We start from the raw sequence: 18,321 nt of genomic DNA on the forward strand, positions 1-18,321 counted from the left end.
CACCGCAGTGATTTACACTGCTAGATACACTACTTACACTGGGTCACTCATCCATACATCGGTGGAACAAACTCTCTCTCTCTGTTTGTGTGTCACTCCACACGATGGGGGAACCTGAACAGCATGTCTTTGGAGTGTGGGAAGAAACCAGAGCACCCAGAGAAAGCACACACAGACACAGGGAGAACATGCAAACTCCACACATCCTCTCCCACCACCCAGGTGCTGTGAGACAGCAGCGCTACTCGCTGTGCCACTGTGCAATGGGCAGTAAATAAATTATCGCCCTTAAATGCAAGGTTTGTACTCTAACCTTTTTCCTGTGACTTATCCATTTTTATAGCTGGGTTATTCTAACTGGGGACATTTAAGGTAAGTACCTTGATCAGCTGTGCTACAACAGGAAGTGGAAATTGAACCTGAGTCTCTCAGTTGACTGGGCACAGCTCTACTTTGCTACCTGCCGCCCCCCCAAGGAAGGCAGCCCATCGCTGACAGGAGGAGTTGACACCATGTGGTGGAGGTGACTGTTTTTCAGTGTCTACGATCTCAGGTGTTCTGGTGTATCGTACCAGTCAAAAGTTTGAGCGCACTTTTTGGAAACCAGTTTCGTTTACAAGGTGTACGGTTAACAGGTCCGATGAGGAAACAAGGCTCCACATCCTCCCGGCTCTTCTGCTGCACTTCCCACAGACGTGTGCTGTATTGCTTTCACACTTCCGTCCAGTTGCTCCCTTACAGGTGTTACCCAGGTGTACTCCCACTTTACACGGGTACTGTATCTCTGAACACAGAAGACACGGCGTCTCCTGCATCGCCCTTGCTCACCGGTAACCTGCTGCAAGGTACAATCGGCTAACCTTTTCCATTGCGTCTTCGCGTCCCGAGACCTTATTTGTTATGAAGCAAATGCCAACCAAAAAAAATGGAGAATGTGAGAGCGGATCGATAGTCGCAAGCAGATTTAGGCAGGAGCTTTTTCAAACTGCTCCCATTGATTAAAGAAGTCACACTGCTTTTTTGACATTTAAACCCAAGGCACCGACTAAGCTCTCCGACGCAGGCCTTGCGACTCGTCCGCCGCGCCTGTCGCGTCGATTCAGTGTCAAATGCCAACGGATCTGCGGAGGCTTGGCCGGAAACGAGCTCGTCGCAGGGGGGCCGGCTCCCACCTGGGACATCGACGGAAAGGGGCTGGGCCTCACTGCCGCAGACCCAGAGGCCACGGAGTAGCATTTCCCTCCCAGCGTTCCTCCCACCGCCATCCGTTTCCCCACCCTCAGCTTTCGGCTGAACCTCCGGGACGCCCAGGACAGCATTGGGCCGACATGCAAACGCTGCCGTCCTTGCCTTTCAAAGCAAGAAGCACACAGATGGGTATCGTGGGGATCGCCCGCATAGTGGGGTTAAACCTTCAAGGTGTGTTCTGGTCAAACTTGAGCCATGTACAGCTGTCATCCGTCATCAACACGGATTCCTCCATCCGATTGCCTTCAGGCTCCGTGACACCGTCCACGCTCCACATCGAAACACGCAAAATGAATGATCACTAGTTTCACTGAATTGTACATGTTTTTTTTTTCCACACTTAGTAGATCTGAGGTGTGCGGTCATATCTGGACGGATGCAGGAAATGGATGAGTGGGGCTCTAATAAGGGTCAGGGCTAGAGTTAGCAAAGGGTATCGAATGTCAGATTGAGGAGTTTATACACATCATTCAATTTAAATGAGGCCTATAAACCACACAAACACACACACACACACACACACACACGTACACATTTTCAGAACCGCTTGTCCCATACGGGGTCACGGGGAGCCGGAGCCTACCCGGCAACACAGGGCGTAAGGCCGGAGGAGGAGGGCACACACCCAGGACGGGACGCCAGTCCATCGCAAGGCACCCCAAGTGGGACACGAACCCCAGACCCACTGGAGAGCAGGACCCGGTCCACCTATAAACCACACATTCAAAAAAAGTGCAGAAATTGTCATAATGATGAGGAGTAAAATTGTTAAAAGGTGCAACACAACAATATGTGACAATATGTGCTGCTTTATGAACAGTCATAATGGGCCACCCAGTCCTGGACGGGAGCACCAGAAATAGAACGCGAACACAACCCAAGGGTTGAAACACGTCCCCAGGTGTCAGGATCGAGTCGAACGTGCGGCTGATTAGCTGGACGGCGCAGGGCTCCGCTTCGAGCTCCGGGCCCTTCTGCCGCACCCCCACAATACAAGTATTAATAAAAGTGTCAAATCGGATTCCGAAGACAGAGGAGTCGTTAAGGGCTTCGGACCCACTGGTGTTCGGCGTTATTCCGACAGCTGCAGCAGGCTGCCGGTCCACATATGGGAGCCTCATGGGGTTGGGAGGCTTTTCGTGCCGGTCATGGCAGAGTTCAAAACAGAACAGATTTGTTTGCGAAACCAAGTCCCCGCATCCGCTTTTTCCCCATATTTGTGCCACGGGAGAGACAGCAATAAGGGAAATTCAGATTAGATCGGTTCCCGGTGCGGAAGGAGCGGAGAGGCAGCGTTTGTTTTGCTAAGCCCTGGCAGTTCATGGCATCGTGCGCTAATCCCATCTTGGTAAACTACAAGACTCAAACCAAGTTCTCGATCAGGAAGGACACATCACACCCCTTAGGGAAGGACGGTCGTCACGACACACCACATTTCTTCAGAGTGAATGGAGGTACATCCATTACACAGCCCTCCCTCAGTTACACTGGGGGTCAAGTGTCTGGGCAGCAGGTGGCGCAGCGGTTAGAGCTGCACCTTGTATTCTAAGGACCCCAGTTGGAATCCCACCTCCTCCTGTGGTACCCTCTCATGTGTTTGCCGTGAATCGATGCGGTAAAAATGATCCTGCTGCATAAATGAGTAAATCAGTGCAAGCAGAATATCATAAAAACCAAACACTCTAAGTTCCTTTGGAGTAGCGTGTTATTTTAATCAATATTAACAAACTCATACCTGGGTTCATACTGTGGGCTCCTCCGCTTTGGCTGAAGGGCTCAGTTTCTTTGAGTGATGATTTTCAGTGTGTTTCTACATGGTGTCCAGAGGTGCTGCTTCAGCTCACCCGTACAGCCCAGACGGGGGTCCAACAGGCAGCGCACTCGGCAGTTACAGTCCTACCAGCCCAGATCGGCATGTGGACTGTGACCAAACAAGGATGAGGTTGGGGTACAATTGCAATATTAACATTATGAGCAGTAATTTCACAGTAAATACCTGGATCAAGGGTATTACATCTAAGGATGAGGATCAAACCTGCAACATCTGTCATGACTAACCAACCAATAACCCCTTGACCTTCGGGGGGGGGAGACACTGAACCGGAGCCTATCCCAGAGACATTGGGCACAAGGCTGAAAGGGGCATGCCCTGGATGCGATGCCAGTCCATGACAGGGCCACAACTAGTTAACCAGACACAGGTACTGGAGTAATTGAAGGAAAAACACCTTGCTGAAGGGCACGACAGGAGGAGGCTCGAAGCGGCAACCTTCAGAGCCAATGGCAGCCGCTCCAACCGCAGCATCACCAGCCACCTCTCGGTCACAACCCTTGTCGTATTTCCTATCGGTTCTTTTTGCAGTTACGCATGTGATGTGCACTGGCAGCGTGGTCTCGGACAAACGGACTGCACCTTGAGACTCACACGTCTGTGTCTATAACTCTTCGTCGACTTCATCTTCATCGGCTGGCACAATACCCTTTTTATACTTTGAGTTCAGCCGCTAAACTAGTGAATGCAAATGTGTAAAGGTGTTCGGGGCACTCGGAGGTGCCTGGGAGGGTTCGGAAGGACACCAGTATTGTCAAACACGAACCAAAGGAGATCTGATGTAATCCACAGATGGGATTCCACCAACACGCCACTTTGATGCAGCAGCCTGCAGACTTTTTTTCGGATGTCGATTAAGGACAGATCGGAGCTAAATGAAGGCAAGCGCAGCCTGCGGACGTCAGTGAATCACTGTCCCGTTTGTTGGTAACAAGGGGAAAAGCAGACAACTATGGGAAGCTGTCTTGTTTACACAGCATCACACTAAGTTAACGCTCCGCGCTCGCCGACCGCCCTCAATCGTGTCAGACCTTGTTAACGGGGGACAGTTGATGCCGCGGAAGGAGGCAGCGTGGAATTCTGGGGCGTCTTCGACAGGCCAAGGGCCTCCTTGCTGATATATTTAGGTGTCAAGCTGGGGCAGCTGGTGGTGCTGTGGTTTGAGCTGCTGCTATTGGACCCAGAGGTTGCAGGTTTGAACCTCATCTCTGCTGCTGGTACCCTTAAGCAAGGTACTTATCCTGTATTGCTCCAGTAAAATTACTCACTCAGCTATATTAATGGGGGAATAATTGTAAAATAGCTAAATGCTGTAAGCTGCTTAATAAATAAATGTTAAGACAGTTTTCTGTGTGTGTCAAATGGGACGGGATCTTCTCGCTCCTGCTGTAGTGCCCTTGATAGAGCAAAAATGTAAAACCGGGTAAACCACTGAAGCTGGTTACTGCATTAACCTACATTGTAAATCACTTTGGAGAAAAACATCAGGAAAACAGTGATATAACAATATATTACAATATAAACATTATTTCTTCACTGATGGTCTGTACCATAAACGTAATTAAGTATATTACTAATATTGACTGTGCGTCATTTGAATTTGAGAGGGATAAAGAGATGAAACGCGTGGATGTAGTGATGTATTTAATATGTGAACATTATATGGAACAAACACCCAGATACTGCAGTTTTACCGCAGTGCTGATTTGAATTACACAGTCAACTGGACGCTGAGCTCAGGATGCAGGTTAGTCCCAAACTTCTCATGTTCTCCTCTGCTCATTGTCACGTCATCTTAAATTTTACCTGCTTACATATAAACCACATGCACACGCATAGTACACACACACACACACACATTTTCAGAACCGCTTGTCCCATACAGGGTCGCGGGGAACCGGAGCCTACCCGGCAACACAGGGCATAAGGCCGGAGGGGGAGGGGACACACCCAGGACAGGACGCCAGTCCATCACAAAGCACCCCAAGCGGGACTCGAACCCCAGACCCACCAGAGAGCAGGACTGTGGTTCAACCTACTGCGCCACCACACCCTTTTCCACACAAAGTATATATAGAGCATTTAATATGTAAAGATTATAAAGTAGAACATCACCACTATGCTGTATAGTATTTATTTGGATTGCAGTGTAAACTGTTCACCGAGCTTGGGTTACAGCTGATCCCAAACTGCCCATATTCTTCTGAGCTCATTGCTGTGCCGTGTTTCAAAAGGCCATATTTACCATAATAGTCTCTATAATATCTTTAGTGCCTAATGCAGCGGGACCATCTTCCATTTGAAAAGGGCGCCCCATTAATGTGCCTTAACAATGAGATCACATCCCCCCAGGATTATGAGATTACTCCAAAGCATCTCCATGATTCAGGGGCTGCTGAAGAGAAGAAGGTCCTCTTCAGGGCTCGAAGGATGCCAACAGGAGAGAAGAAAGAGAACATTAACTTTCAAGGATCCTTTTTTGCCAGTGCATTCTGATACTGCGTGGAAGTTTCAGTCAGAAGTTTTTTTTTTTTCCCCCCCCAATGATTTAACACACACACACACACACACACACACACACACACACACACAGAACCACTTGTCCCATACAGGGTCGCGAGGAACCGGAGCCACCCCGGCAACACAGGGCGTAAGGCTGGAGGGGGAGGGGACACACCCAGGATGGGACGCCAGTCCATCACAAGGTACCCCAAGCTGGACTTGAACCCCCGACCCACCGGAGAGCAGGACCCGGTCCAACCCACCGCGCCACCACACCCCCTGATTTAAGGCAAGATTTTTAATAATTTTTAATGTATTGTTTAAATCTGATTAGTGCTTGTTTCTGTCTGTTTTAGTATTCTTGAGGGTTAGGGTTAGTGTGTGTGTGTGCGTGTGTGTGTGTGTGTGTGTGAGAGAGAGAGACAGAGAGAGAGCACGTGTCCCTCAAAACTGACAATACGTGCATGCCTGCAGTGGGCACATGGGAAGTCAAATCCACTCTGTCCAAGGACAAAAGGCACCGCTGGAGTCCTGTCTCCTCTGCCAGTACGGAGCTTTAGTCACGACAAACAAGCCAAGGCAGCAGAGCCTCTGTGTGTGTGTGTGTGTGTGTGTGTGAGACAGAGAGAAAGAGTGTGTGATGGGAGGAGTTTGTTTAGCTGATAAACAGAGTTAACTGCATTAATGTGTTGCATGTTGCCATGAAAATGCTCCTATATATATATATGTAGCATATACCTCTTTTATTTAATTTTATTTTCTTTTGTACACCTAAATGTTGAAATAGATGGAAAATTCATCTAGTTGCCTTTCACACATTACGTGTTGTACATTTTTTAAAAGTCTGTTTGTGATTCATTAGATTCAAATTCACTATGCAAAGCTGGAATGTGTTTTATTATATGTTATTATTTATTTTGTGTATTTTGGAGTTCAGTGACAGAAAAGCCACAAATACATAAATTACATGCACTGTAAATTATGCAATGTGTGGATGATTTATTCATGAATTGTTCATGAAAAATAATTTGATTGTTATTTTTTTCCCTCCAGCAGCGCACTGATTCTATGTGACATATTCCATAGTCGTGTCCTCGGGGATCGGCGCCCGGGGATTCAGGGGAAGCGCTCGCCAGCCAAAGGGTCTTGCAAGGTGCAACCTTTCCGAAACACGACGGTGGTGTGAGGGGGCCTCCCTCAGAAGGTTCCGGAGTCGGCTGGCGGCTGAAAAAAACCCCACACGTCAGTAACACGGCCTGTTTCTGCTTTATTTATTTCTCTCCGCATCTTCTCGCCATCAGACAGGAAGGCCTCCGCCCCAACCCCCCCATCCACCCTCCCGTTCCGAAGGCAGCTCGAACCACAGCATCCTTTTCTCTGCATCATCTCCCGGCCGCGGTCTTTCAGCAGCTTGGCAGAGCCCATGGTGTGTTTGCCTGGCATCAAAGTGTGTGTCCTGCACATTTTCTACTGTATTTCAGCAGCAAATAAAGCGGCTTATGCAAATGCCGGCTTTACTGCCCAGGCACGGGGGGTTGGGGGGGAGGGGGGGGTGGAGTGTTTGGTCACAGATAAACTTGTGAACTGACAGTAAACAAAAAAAAAAAAGAGCAGTTGTAAAATGATGCTCCTTTTTACGTATTATGCCCCATATAAACACAATTCTGTAAATAATATTACATCTGAAATTACATCTAAGGTTGTTCGGACTTAGGGACAGCGGGCGGCATAGTGGTTAGAACTGTTGCCTCACACTAACCCGGGTTTGAATCCACTGCTGTACCTTTGATCGTGGTACTGACTGAATTGCCCTGACCTTTCACTGGCCCTGTTGTGCAAAGGGGTAAAAATTTGTAAGAAGCTCAGCACTGCGAGTCACTTTGGGAAAAAAGCCATCAGTTGAACATACAAATTAAACATCATAAGAATTACAGCTTAAAATATCATTTTACATTTTCTGTCTATCCATGGTCAAAGACTGCTTGTCCTAATGCAGGGTCGAGTTGGTCTGGAGCCTATCCCGAGGGCAAGTTACACTTTGGACGGGGTGCCGGTCCGCGTTGCTCGGATCACGATTAAATGGAAAAATGGTCATAGGTAACGGTCAGAATCACCAGGTCTGTTTTTTTTCTCGTGTGTTTTCCTCGGACACGACTCGGTTTTATTTCCAGCACCTTTGCAGCGAAGCTCAGGTTACCAGCCCCAGTGAGGTGGTTCAGACTGGGAGAGGTTCTCATCTGAGGCGCCCTCTCTCATCCAGCATGAACTAAAGAATCAAATCAGAACTTTTATAATAAGATATACTAACATGTTCATACAACACTCACACTTCAAGCATTTCCACGCGTGTCTCCTGTAAACTACGATGGTGTGGGACTGCATCCCGATCTGGAAGGATCACATTAGACTCATGCGGCGGATACGACAGCCGAGGTGCGACACACTGCGTTTCTCATGGTGTTTGTCCGTTGCACTTGCACATTTATTAACCTTCACAGCCCGATCGCTGTCGACAAAACGGACGCACAGAGGTAATTTGATTACAATGAGCCAACAGCATAAATGAAAAGATCTGATTTGTCATCGTTAAATCTGGTGTCCACGTTGACCACACGTGCGTCTGCAGGCTGGTAGACGGTTCGTCGTATCCAACGGCTGCTTCTGCGAACCTGCGAGCGTCAAGCTCATCGTCGGATCCGCTCCCTCGTCGTCGGTTGTTCCTCGGGTTCCGGTTCCCATGTACTGAGGTTTTGTGCATTCAGACCCGGCACCACAGGGTCTCCCTTAAATCCATCCAAGCGGCCGGAGAGAAAAGCTCCATCCCGCCGACAACACCTACCCTGATACCATGCCGGTGACACTTGTACCGAGTCTCACTTCGCCGCCAAGGTGGCTATTTCCAAATGTCAAGCATTTCTGCAATAAATGTCAACTACTTTAGGAATAATAGTAAAAAAAAAAAGAAAATCTAAAGCTGCCATAACCCCACCCCGCTTGCTGCCAATATAAAAAGCATTTCCCAGAAAGCAAACCATTGATTTCCAGCCCAGCATGAACAGCTTCTGAGGAAGGAAAAAAAGAAAAACTACGAAATCTTCCGGAGACGTGCGAAAGCGCTGAGATGGATGTGTCGCGAAAAGCTGCCGTTAGTCCTCGTCCAGGAATAATGCGCAGTATTGACATGCTGTCCCACGGCAGCTGAACGCAGTGAATCAGAGTAAATAGAGAGTAGAGGTGGGCTCATGTCGCCTGGAAGTGTAAACCCAACGGCTGCTCGGGCCATCGGGCTCTGCATATGGCGCACTTTCGAGAAGCAACACTCTCTGCTTTGTCTGAATTATTATGATCTATTAACCGCGCTGACGATTTCGACCAATGCAAATTAGAATGTTCATTATAGTAATTTACTCATTTACTCAAAAGGGTCATTTTTACTGTACCAGTTCAGGGTTAGTACCACCAAAGCACCACAGCGAGAGTGGGATTGAAACCCAGGTCCTGAAAGTGCAAGGCCACAGCTCTAGGAGCAACCCGACCTGCTGGCCCAGGTATTATTATTTATTCATAGAGCTGGCGCCTTTCTGAAGTCCCTTGCAGTGTGACGTTTGCGTACTAAGCTCCTTACAATTAATTACCTTTTTATTTACAATTATTCACAGGTAGGCAGCACAGCCACTACAATAACTGCTGTGTGTCAGCACTCTGGTAAAATAACTAGGGGATTAACTATGACTGAGTTCCATTGTATTCATTATTGATTATGATAAGCAGGAGGTCACATATCGCAGGAACCAAGAGAGAAAAACATCTTAATACTGTATGAGTCATTCAAGGCTGATTTTCCCTGTATGTTTAAATTTATAGGAAAAACACAACAAAAAAGTATATATGTATTTTTTCTTAACCACAATGTGTTTTTTTCCCCTAGACCATGATATTAATTGTATCTATATTTTTGCAGAGCAATCTATCTTCCGTGGGTTTTGCACACGCTGGATACAAAGCGACATAATGAGCAATGGTCTCCATGATTTTTCCTACCCACCTCTTTGGTGGCTCCAGACCTCCTCCACCCCATCGCAGCACCCAGTCGTCCATCTCGTGCAACCAATACTCTGTCATCGGCCTGGTTTTTTGGCTTTTGATTTCAACCCCAGTCTTCACACTTTTCATTGATTCAGCATTACACCTACATGTCTGAAATTGTATTGGAACACACACACACGCTCTCTCTCTCTGGCTCTGTCTCACTCACTTACTCATTTTGTTAACCGTGTGTCACAGTCAGGGTCATGGTGGTCCAGAGCCTATCCTGAAAGCACAGGACACAAGGCAAATGGGGTACACCCTCAATAGAATGGTAGTCCATTGCAAGATAGATACCCAAACACACACACATACACACACTCATGTTACAAGCAATTTAAAGTCACCGCTTCACCTGAAATACATGTCTTTGGACTATGGGAGGAAACCAGAGCACCCGGAGGAAACACACAGCGCGCAGACCGAGCTGGATTGTGCCCTCTGCATTGAAACACCATCTTGAAAAGACTTGGACATCGAAGCTCTGTGAGGTTTCCCGGCCCGGGGGAACTTTCTCAGCACTGTTAATTAAGCAAAATATTTATTTAGCGCGGGTTGTGACGGGAAAACAAGGGAGAAGCCCTTTGAAAGCCCAGGGCAGCCTGGATCATGTCGCAAGAGGAAGGACAAATGTCTCAAATTTCTTCGGAATTAAGAACGGTGAATGATTCAGATGCCCCCCCCCCACCTCCTTCCTTCCACACGTTGCTTGACTGTCGTGGTCTGCGATCATCTCCCTCCCCCCCCACCGCCCACCGCCCACCGCCAAAACCACCGCCCTCGTTTAATTTGAAGGCTCAGCGAGGGAGCCGCTCCTCTCCAGGCATCGGCGTTCCGCCCACGTAGACCTTTGAAATGCAAACGGCGGCGTTCCGCGAGACGCCACAGCTCCCGCTTGGGGGCCGTGGGGGCCACGGCCGGGAAGCTGGCTGGCACACAGGTACCCGATCACAGAGCCAGCATCCAACAAGAAGCCCCTCTGATGTATTTCGGGAAAGCGTCAATGCGTGACACTGCCACCGCTTCCTCTTACATAAGTTGCTAGCTGCTCCCATTCGCTCCCTCGATTTTGGTTGAGAGATGAAACAAAAATTGGGGACAGGGAGCAAAAATCACACGCGCTTTTAATATCATGGCTCCGAGCTAAAAATTGCATAACGCAGCACATCTGAGGTGGGCGGGGTCGGCGATGATAACAGTTATCCTGAGAAATTTGCTCAAATTTTTGCTTTTGTCTCTTTTGCCACTGCCATCATCAGGAGATCAGCTGAATAATCTGATTGTGTTATATTTTGCATGCATTTTACATGTATGTTTGATTCATACAGGGTGCCACATATTGTAGATCAAAGACCTGTGAAAATAATAATAACTATTAACCAAATAGTCATGGATATGACATAATATAATGGAATTCAATCTTAGATTGTGTTTTCTCTATAAAAATTATGTTAACGTCAAGTCATTGGGCAGCAGGTGGCGTAGCGGTTAGAGTCGTTGCCTCACACTTCAAGGTTCTGAGTTTAAAACCCAGCTCCTGCCATAGCAAACTGCTTAAGCCGGATTGCTCCGGTAACAATCGCTCAGCTGTATAAATGGGTGAATAATTTTAGGTATCTTATTGTAAGTATGTTTGCAGAAAAGCCATGGTTAAATAAGCAAAAGTAAATAAAAAGAGAAAAATTTGAACTAAAACAAATGAAAAATGTCAGTACTAGATATAAGTAATAAAAAAGTTTGCAATGACATCAAATGAAACACTGTGTGTGTGTGTGTTTTCATGCAGGGGCTCATTAACAAGGCAGAAGAGGTGGCCTGTGATAGCAAATGCCACGGAATCCATAAAGCTCCAGGTGTCCCTGCTGGGTGTCGCAGGCGGATAATGACAGATTCTTTGGACCGTGGCTTGAACCCGTGACAACGGAAGCAGAGCGGCAGCCAAAGGTCCATTGTGCCACATTTACATGGTCCGGGCTTGCTTCCCCACCCGAAAGCTGGGTCGTGCCACTCAGCTACGACGAACAGACGGGGGACGCCATCCCCGACCAGCATCAGCACCTGGCCCCACCTCCGGTCCTCGGTGGGGTTCCTGAGCATCCCGCTCATCCCACAAAGGGTCCGGCAGGTGCTTCCGAAGGGCCACCGCTGCTCGATCGACAACCGTTTGTATAGCAGGTGCAGCTTGGCTTCTGCCACGCCGCTATAAAAATAACTTTATTCATAACGGCACGATTACATCACGACTGACAACAGAAACTATTTCTGGAAGAGCCTGGAACACGAAACCAAACAGCAGCGAGTTACTCATCTGCCCGTTTGCGTGCAGAATCTGGACACTTCTTAATTTTATTTGTATTAAAACAGAAGGTAGAGGAGGTGTAAGACAGTATATTGAATATTTGGGAATTATTTTTCAAAATCCATGCCAGCACGTGGATATTAGGAAATTAAAACAAATGATTAAACGGGAAAAAACGATTAAAAATGTATTAAATGATTAAATGATTAAACTGGGGGGGGGGCGGGGGGAGAAAACAAGATGACTTGCAAGTTTTGGACAGAAACCCAATAGGAGCAAAGTAGGGGTGAAGGTGAGACAGACATTGGACCCGAGTCGGCATGTGCGGCGCCGAAGCGGTTCGGCTTCAAAGCAGGACGCCTGTCCCATGTGACCCACTGTCCTCCTCATCACAAAGCCCTAATCCTCTTGGCAGACTCTTCCTCCTGTGCTCTGCATGGCACAGCCCTCCTTTAAACGCCGGGGCAGGAGGGTGCTGGATGCACGGCGGGATTATTATGGTAGAGAAACCTGGACAACGATGCTTATGTTTGACAGTCTGTTGGACATCCAGCCAAGTAAATAAATAAATGTTTTAGTGCACGTATTCATTTACCATACTGGGCAGCAGGTGGCGTAGTGGTTAGAGCTGCCACCTTGCTTTTGATGGAGCCAGGTTTACATCTGCGATAGTACAAATGATCAAGGTACTTATACTGAATTTATAAGTAAAAATTACCCATCTGTCTGGAATGGGTAAATCACTGTAAATAGCTTAATGTTGTAAGTCACTTTGGAAGAATGGCGTCAAATAAATAAATAGTTATGAATGTAATTCTGAAATATTACAAATAAATTACAGCTGGTAACGTAGGGGTTGGAGCTACTGCCTTTGATATAAAGGTCATAGGTTTGATCCCCACCTCGGGCTGTACTACCCTTGAGCAAGGTACTTACCTTAAATTCTTCTAGTAGAATTACCCAGCTGTATAAATAAGTCATTGTAACCTTAACATTGTGAGAATTCGGAGAAAATTGTCAGATAAATGAATAAATGTAAGTTGTTCTCTTAAGCTAAACTCTGTAACTGGCAATCAAAGTGAAAAAATGTTTCTTACCATGCATGTAAAGTAAGCATATTACGCAAGTGCGGTAATGCAAGACAGCAGTCGAGGTATGCGACTGTTTTCTTTATTTAGATTTATTTTCAAATACATTTCGTATCACGTTATATGCATATTAATTTTGTCATCTTTTTTCTCAGACCTTAGAAATTAACATCCCCCCTCTCTTCCCACTGCTGGAATGTATATAATGACTCCATTTGGTAAGTCGTTCAAAAATATCTCTGCTTTTGGCAGCGATCTGACCACGGTGCTCATGCCAGCATATCGTCGAATTAGGCTTCTTTCAGCTTTCTGCATTGTCATGGTAACCACAGCTCAGGAGAGGTTTGAACATCTGCCAAGGCCCATAAGCCCTGCCTATGCTTCCTTTAGCTGTTCCAGTTGCATCCAGATGAAACTGGTGCGGAGATGCTTCTCAGTGCTGCCCCTAGTGTACACAACGAGAACAACAGACACTGAGTTTTTTTGTTTTTTTTTTTTTCCAAGTAAGGTGTACTGGGGAAAACAGCCAATCTGGTTAAATGCTCATACAGTCAGTGATTTTTCTTAGATGCAACGGTAATTATCAAGCTTTGTGAGCTGGCAAATTTAAATTGCTCATGAAACATGCACAGGTTACATAATAACACAGTGTGCTGTTTAGTGCAACCAAATTTCCTTTGTCTAGCACCTGGAATAACTGCTGAGATTATACACGCACAATTGGTTCAAGTGAAAAGTAGTTATTCTTTTGCGAGGAAAAGAATGGAGTGGTGCTGCAGGGGTGCCACAAAGAAGAAGAACTGGTAAACAGGGAGTGTATTTGAGTGCGACGCCGAAGCACACTCTTTTCTGAAAGATATATGTTGTGGAACCTGAAGGCAACGTGACACCTGGGAACAGCACCCTGCTGGGACCCGTCAGCTCCCACAGGGACCCTGACCCACCTCTCCTGGTTACCCCACCTGGATCATAGTACTCACACTCATAGACATGATGGCACCAGCTAACCCTGGAGATAATTTCACAGCGTGATGTATCTCAGGATGCAATTTTCATATACATTTCTTTTCTCCAGTTCTGGGATTCTTTAGTTCCTGCATTACGTGCAAGATGGGCAATTTCACTGTGCTGTACTTATGGGGTATAATAGCAATGAAGGTCATGTTTGCACTTTGAGTCTCTGTACATGGCAGTACATGGCATTAATAAAGATAGATAGATAGATAGATAGATAGATAGATAGATAGATAGATAGATAGATAAACATTAATACTCCCAAAAAAAAAACCTTGACTGATTGTACTAGATCCAACATTTTCTTCTTTTTATACCATTTTTTTGTTCAGTTTACACTGTGGGATGGTCATAAGTCACTGAAATGGTTTAAACCTTTATTCTAATTCCTATGGGCTTCAGTTAATTAGTTAGACCCGGTGTAAGCATTGGGAACACCATGCCCTTACTGACCACCACTTCATATGAACCAATCAAGTCGAGGGTCTGACAAGGTCGAACCAAGCGTGACCAGGATACCGAGAGCATCTAATAAGAGTGCATGTTCACCCGGCGTCATTAATGAGAGCGACGCCACATGAAAAATACACCCCATCGTAGGACTGCTGGTGAACGGAGACCCTCCTTGAGTTGAAAGTATCCATCTTACTCAGGCTTTTCACACCTTGGAACTGTCTGCTTCTGGATTTAATCGTGGTTTTACTTTCCTCACATCAAAGCCTACCTTGGTTCTCTGCGTAGCACGGCAGCAGAATAATAATTTCCACCAGCAGAGCAGCGCTGGAGATGAGAATCACTCTCTGAATTCTATTGTGTTTGTCTAAAGACAGGAATAAATCGATGGATTCAGGCAGTCCTTAAGGAAACAACATTCTCCATGTCTGTAATGGTCCTTAGAGAACACAAACATATCCTCACCGTGACCATATCAGTGTATGACCTATTAGTGTGTGTTTACATTTATTCATTTGGCAGACGCTTTCGTTCAAAGCGACTTCCAATGAACTCTATGTAGTGTTATCAGCCCACACACCTTATTCACTAAGGTGACTTACACTGCTAGATACACTACTTACGCTGGGTCACTCATCCAGCCATCAGTGGAACACAGTCTCTCTGTCACTCACACACTATGGGGGAACCGGAACAGCATGTCTTTGGACTGTGGGAGGAAACCAGAGCACCCGGAGAAAACTCACACAGACACGGGGAGAACACGTGGACTCCACACAGACTGAGATCCATGCCCTCTTGCATCACCCAGGCGCTGTAAGACAGCAGCGTTACTCGCTGTGCCACCCTGCCACCCATCCACCCCGCAGGTGAGGTGACAACTGTGGCTCTGGACCACCCCTCCCGCCCCCAGGACAATTTCTCCTTCATTTTTTGTATGATATTGGTTTGATTTTCTGCTTTTTTCCCCCCTTTCTCCTCCTCTGCCCAGTGGTTTACAGTGATAAGCAATACTTCCACACAGATCACTTCCCTGTATCAAACACTACTTGTCCTATTGTGAAGCCTTTTATAACTGTGTAAAGCGCTCTGTGCTGAACCCTGGGAAGAGCACTGTGCTAAAAATAAACTGAGATAAAGTAAAACCCAGAAGCTTGATGAAACATTGTATTAACAGGGACTTTTGTCACCAGTATAAACTAATTTTGATTCTGTAAATGATAACATATAGTATTGCTTGCATAATAAATATGTGATCTGTTTAAAATTTAAGTTCTTTTGCCCCATTTCATCATATACCTTCCCAGTGCAGGGTCCCGGTGGTCCAGAGTCTATCTCAGAAAAAAATAGGATAGGGAATGGTACACCCTGGGCAGGATGCCAGTCCATTGCAGAAGAAACACACACACAGTCATTCACTCACACACACACACACACACACACACACACTAAGGGCTATTTAGAGTCATCAACTCACCTGAAACACAGGTTTTTGGACTATTGGAGGAGACCCCCATGAACACAGGGAAAACATGCCAACTCCACACAGACGGAAAATTTGAACCCAAGTCCAAACACACAGCGCAGGAGTACAGGGGTTACTTGTTTCACCACCATGCCAACCAGGACTTTGGTTTAATTGATTTTTTTTTTTTTTTTTTTTACAGTACAGCAGGATAGTTACCAGCTCTGCACCGATGAAGTTATACGAAGTGCTGGTCACATGATGAACCCCTTGTGGGACAATCTGGAAGCCTCCCTTTGAAGCGGTACCAGTCAATCCTGTAGAAATTGATCCCCGGTTTACAATGTCTTTGTCACTTTCTTCCATGTTCCACTTGTTGGTCCGTCACAGATTTCCCACCGCAGACCACATGTCAGACTTTTACTCTGTTTATATCTGTTTTTCGTAACAGGCAGGTTGCTTCCAACGTCTGCAGTAACACTGCACAATGCGTAATGTGCCAACCGTGACTCAACCGAAGGTCTGGGCAAACTCACACTGTAATACGACAGCGCTAGCCTAAAGGCGTTGAGTAATTCCATGCTGGGGATGTATGGAAACGAAAGGAACTCGCTGTAACACTAGGGCGGTCGGCTCAGATCCTCAACGTCAAAGTCTAATCTCAGCCGTAATCGCTCATATCGCCCATTGAAAGTAACTGGCAAATAATCTTCTGTCTGGGGAGGCTGAGACACCGATCCCCCTGCAGGGTGGTAGTCAAACAAGTGCGTAGCCGAGACAACGCCCCCCCCAGTGCCGCACGAGACTCGTCACGTGGACTGATCAGAATCCGAAAAGGGCCGCAGTTTCAAATCCCACTTTTAATCCTAGATAATTTGCCTTTTGCCTGGGTGTTTGGCGCGCACGTCCTGCAGGCGCGGTTGCAATGCCAGATGTTGTCTGATCCATGTGTTGCATGCAGGATTTCGGTCAAGGATAAATCCAAACGGGTCTTGCAGTACCATCCTTATACTCTCAAAGGGAGATACCGTTTGCTTTAGAGTCACAACACCTTCCCCTCTTGGCCAGCAGGTAGCATGGTCATCAGAGGACCTCCGGTTTGAATCCTTGATCCCGATCTAATACCCTTCATCTAGGTACTGAACCTTGTATTGGTGCAGCAAAAAGTTCCCTGCTGTATAAATGGGAAATCACTTGCAAAACTGATTAACACGCTAAGTCGCCTGTCAGCTAAATAACGGTCAATGATTCGGTGTAGTAGATGATATTGTCAAGCTCTGCAAATACAAAATGATCAAATTGGACTGTATATACGCACATGCTCCATAAGTGGTCCACTGAATGAAAGAAAGCCTGCGGTGAAGATCTGATGTCATCATGGAAACATAAATTATGCATTATAAATTGAACAATAATTACAGAATGACACTGAAAAATGCACCTTGAATTCGGAGGAGAACTCACAAATACATCGGGTATCGTCTGTCTTCTTCACGCCGTCTGATTTGGGCGATCGGTCATTTCAAGTACAAACCTCAACCATCTGTATTTACCTGCAGTATTTGCCTTTATTACAGCATGATAACAGCATCGCAACACCTTCATGCATCACCAGTTCCGCCATTTTTAGAAACGGTCGAGCCAGTGGGCAGTGTGCTCATCCAGAGCCTATCGTGGCAAGCGATAGCAGAGAGAACAACAGTCCATGTGGGGCACACACACACACACACACACACACACACACACACACACACACACACACACACACACTGTCTGAAACGGCTTATCCCAAGGAGGGGTCGCGGTGAGCCAGAGCCTAACCCGGCAACACAGGGCGCAAGGCCGGAGGGGGAGGGGACACACCCAGGACGGGACGCCAGTCCATCGCAAGGCACCCCGTGCGGGACTCGAACCAAGTCCCACCCGAGAGCGGGACCCAGTCAAGCCTGCTGCAGCGGGGCACACGCTGCAGTTCAAAAAGTAGACACAGAAATTTATTAGAACATACTGCTAATCCCATACCCATTTCACCTAATTAGTTTGGCATTACAGGAAAACATTAAACATTTTAAATAAAACTACAACTTTTGTCCTACTTAGCGTTTGCATAATGCAGATGAAGTGAAGCAACAAGACTGGGGCAGGGTGTGTGTGGATTGTGTGCGGATGCGGAATCACCCGTGGATTTTTACAATCACAATTTCACAATTTTTACAATCGAGTCCCCGATGAATGAACCCGCAGGGCCCTCGGTCCTGGCAGGTGAACACCGAGCTGCCCTGGTCACATCTGATGGACAGGGATTTTGGAAACTCTCACAGAGGGCGATGCGGAC

Source organism: Scleropages formosus, chromosome 7 (genome assembly GCF_900964775.1).
Source record: "Scleropages formosus chromosome 7, fSclFor1.1, whole genome shotgun sequence".
Classification (NCBI taxonomy): domain Eukaryota; kingdom Metazoa; phylum Chordata; class Actinopteri; order Osteoglossiformes; family Osteoglossidae; genus Scleropages; species Scleropages formosus.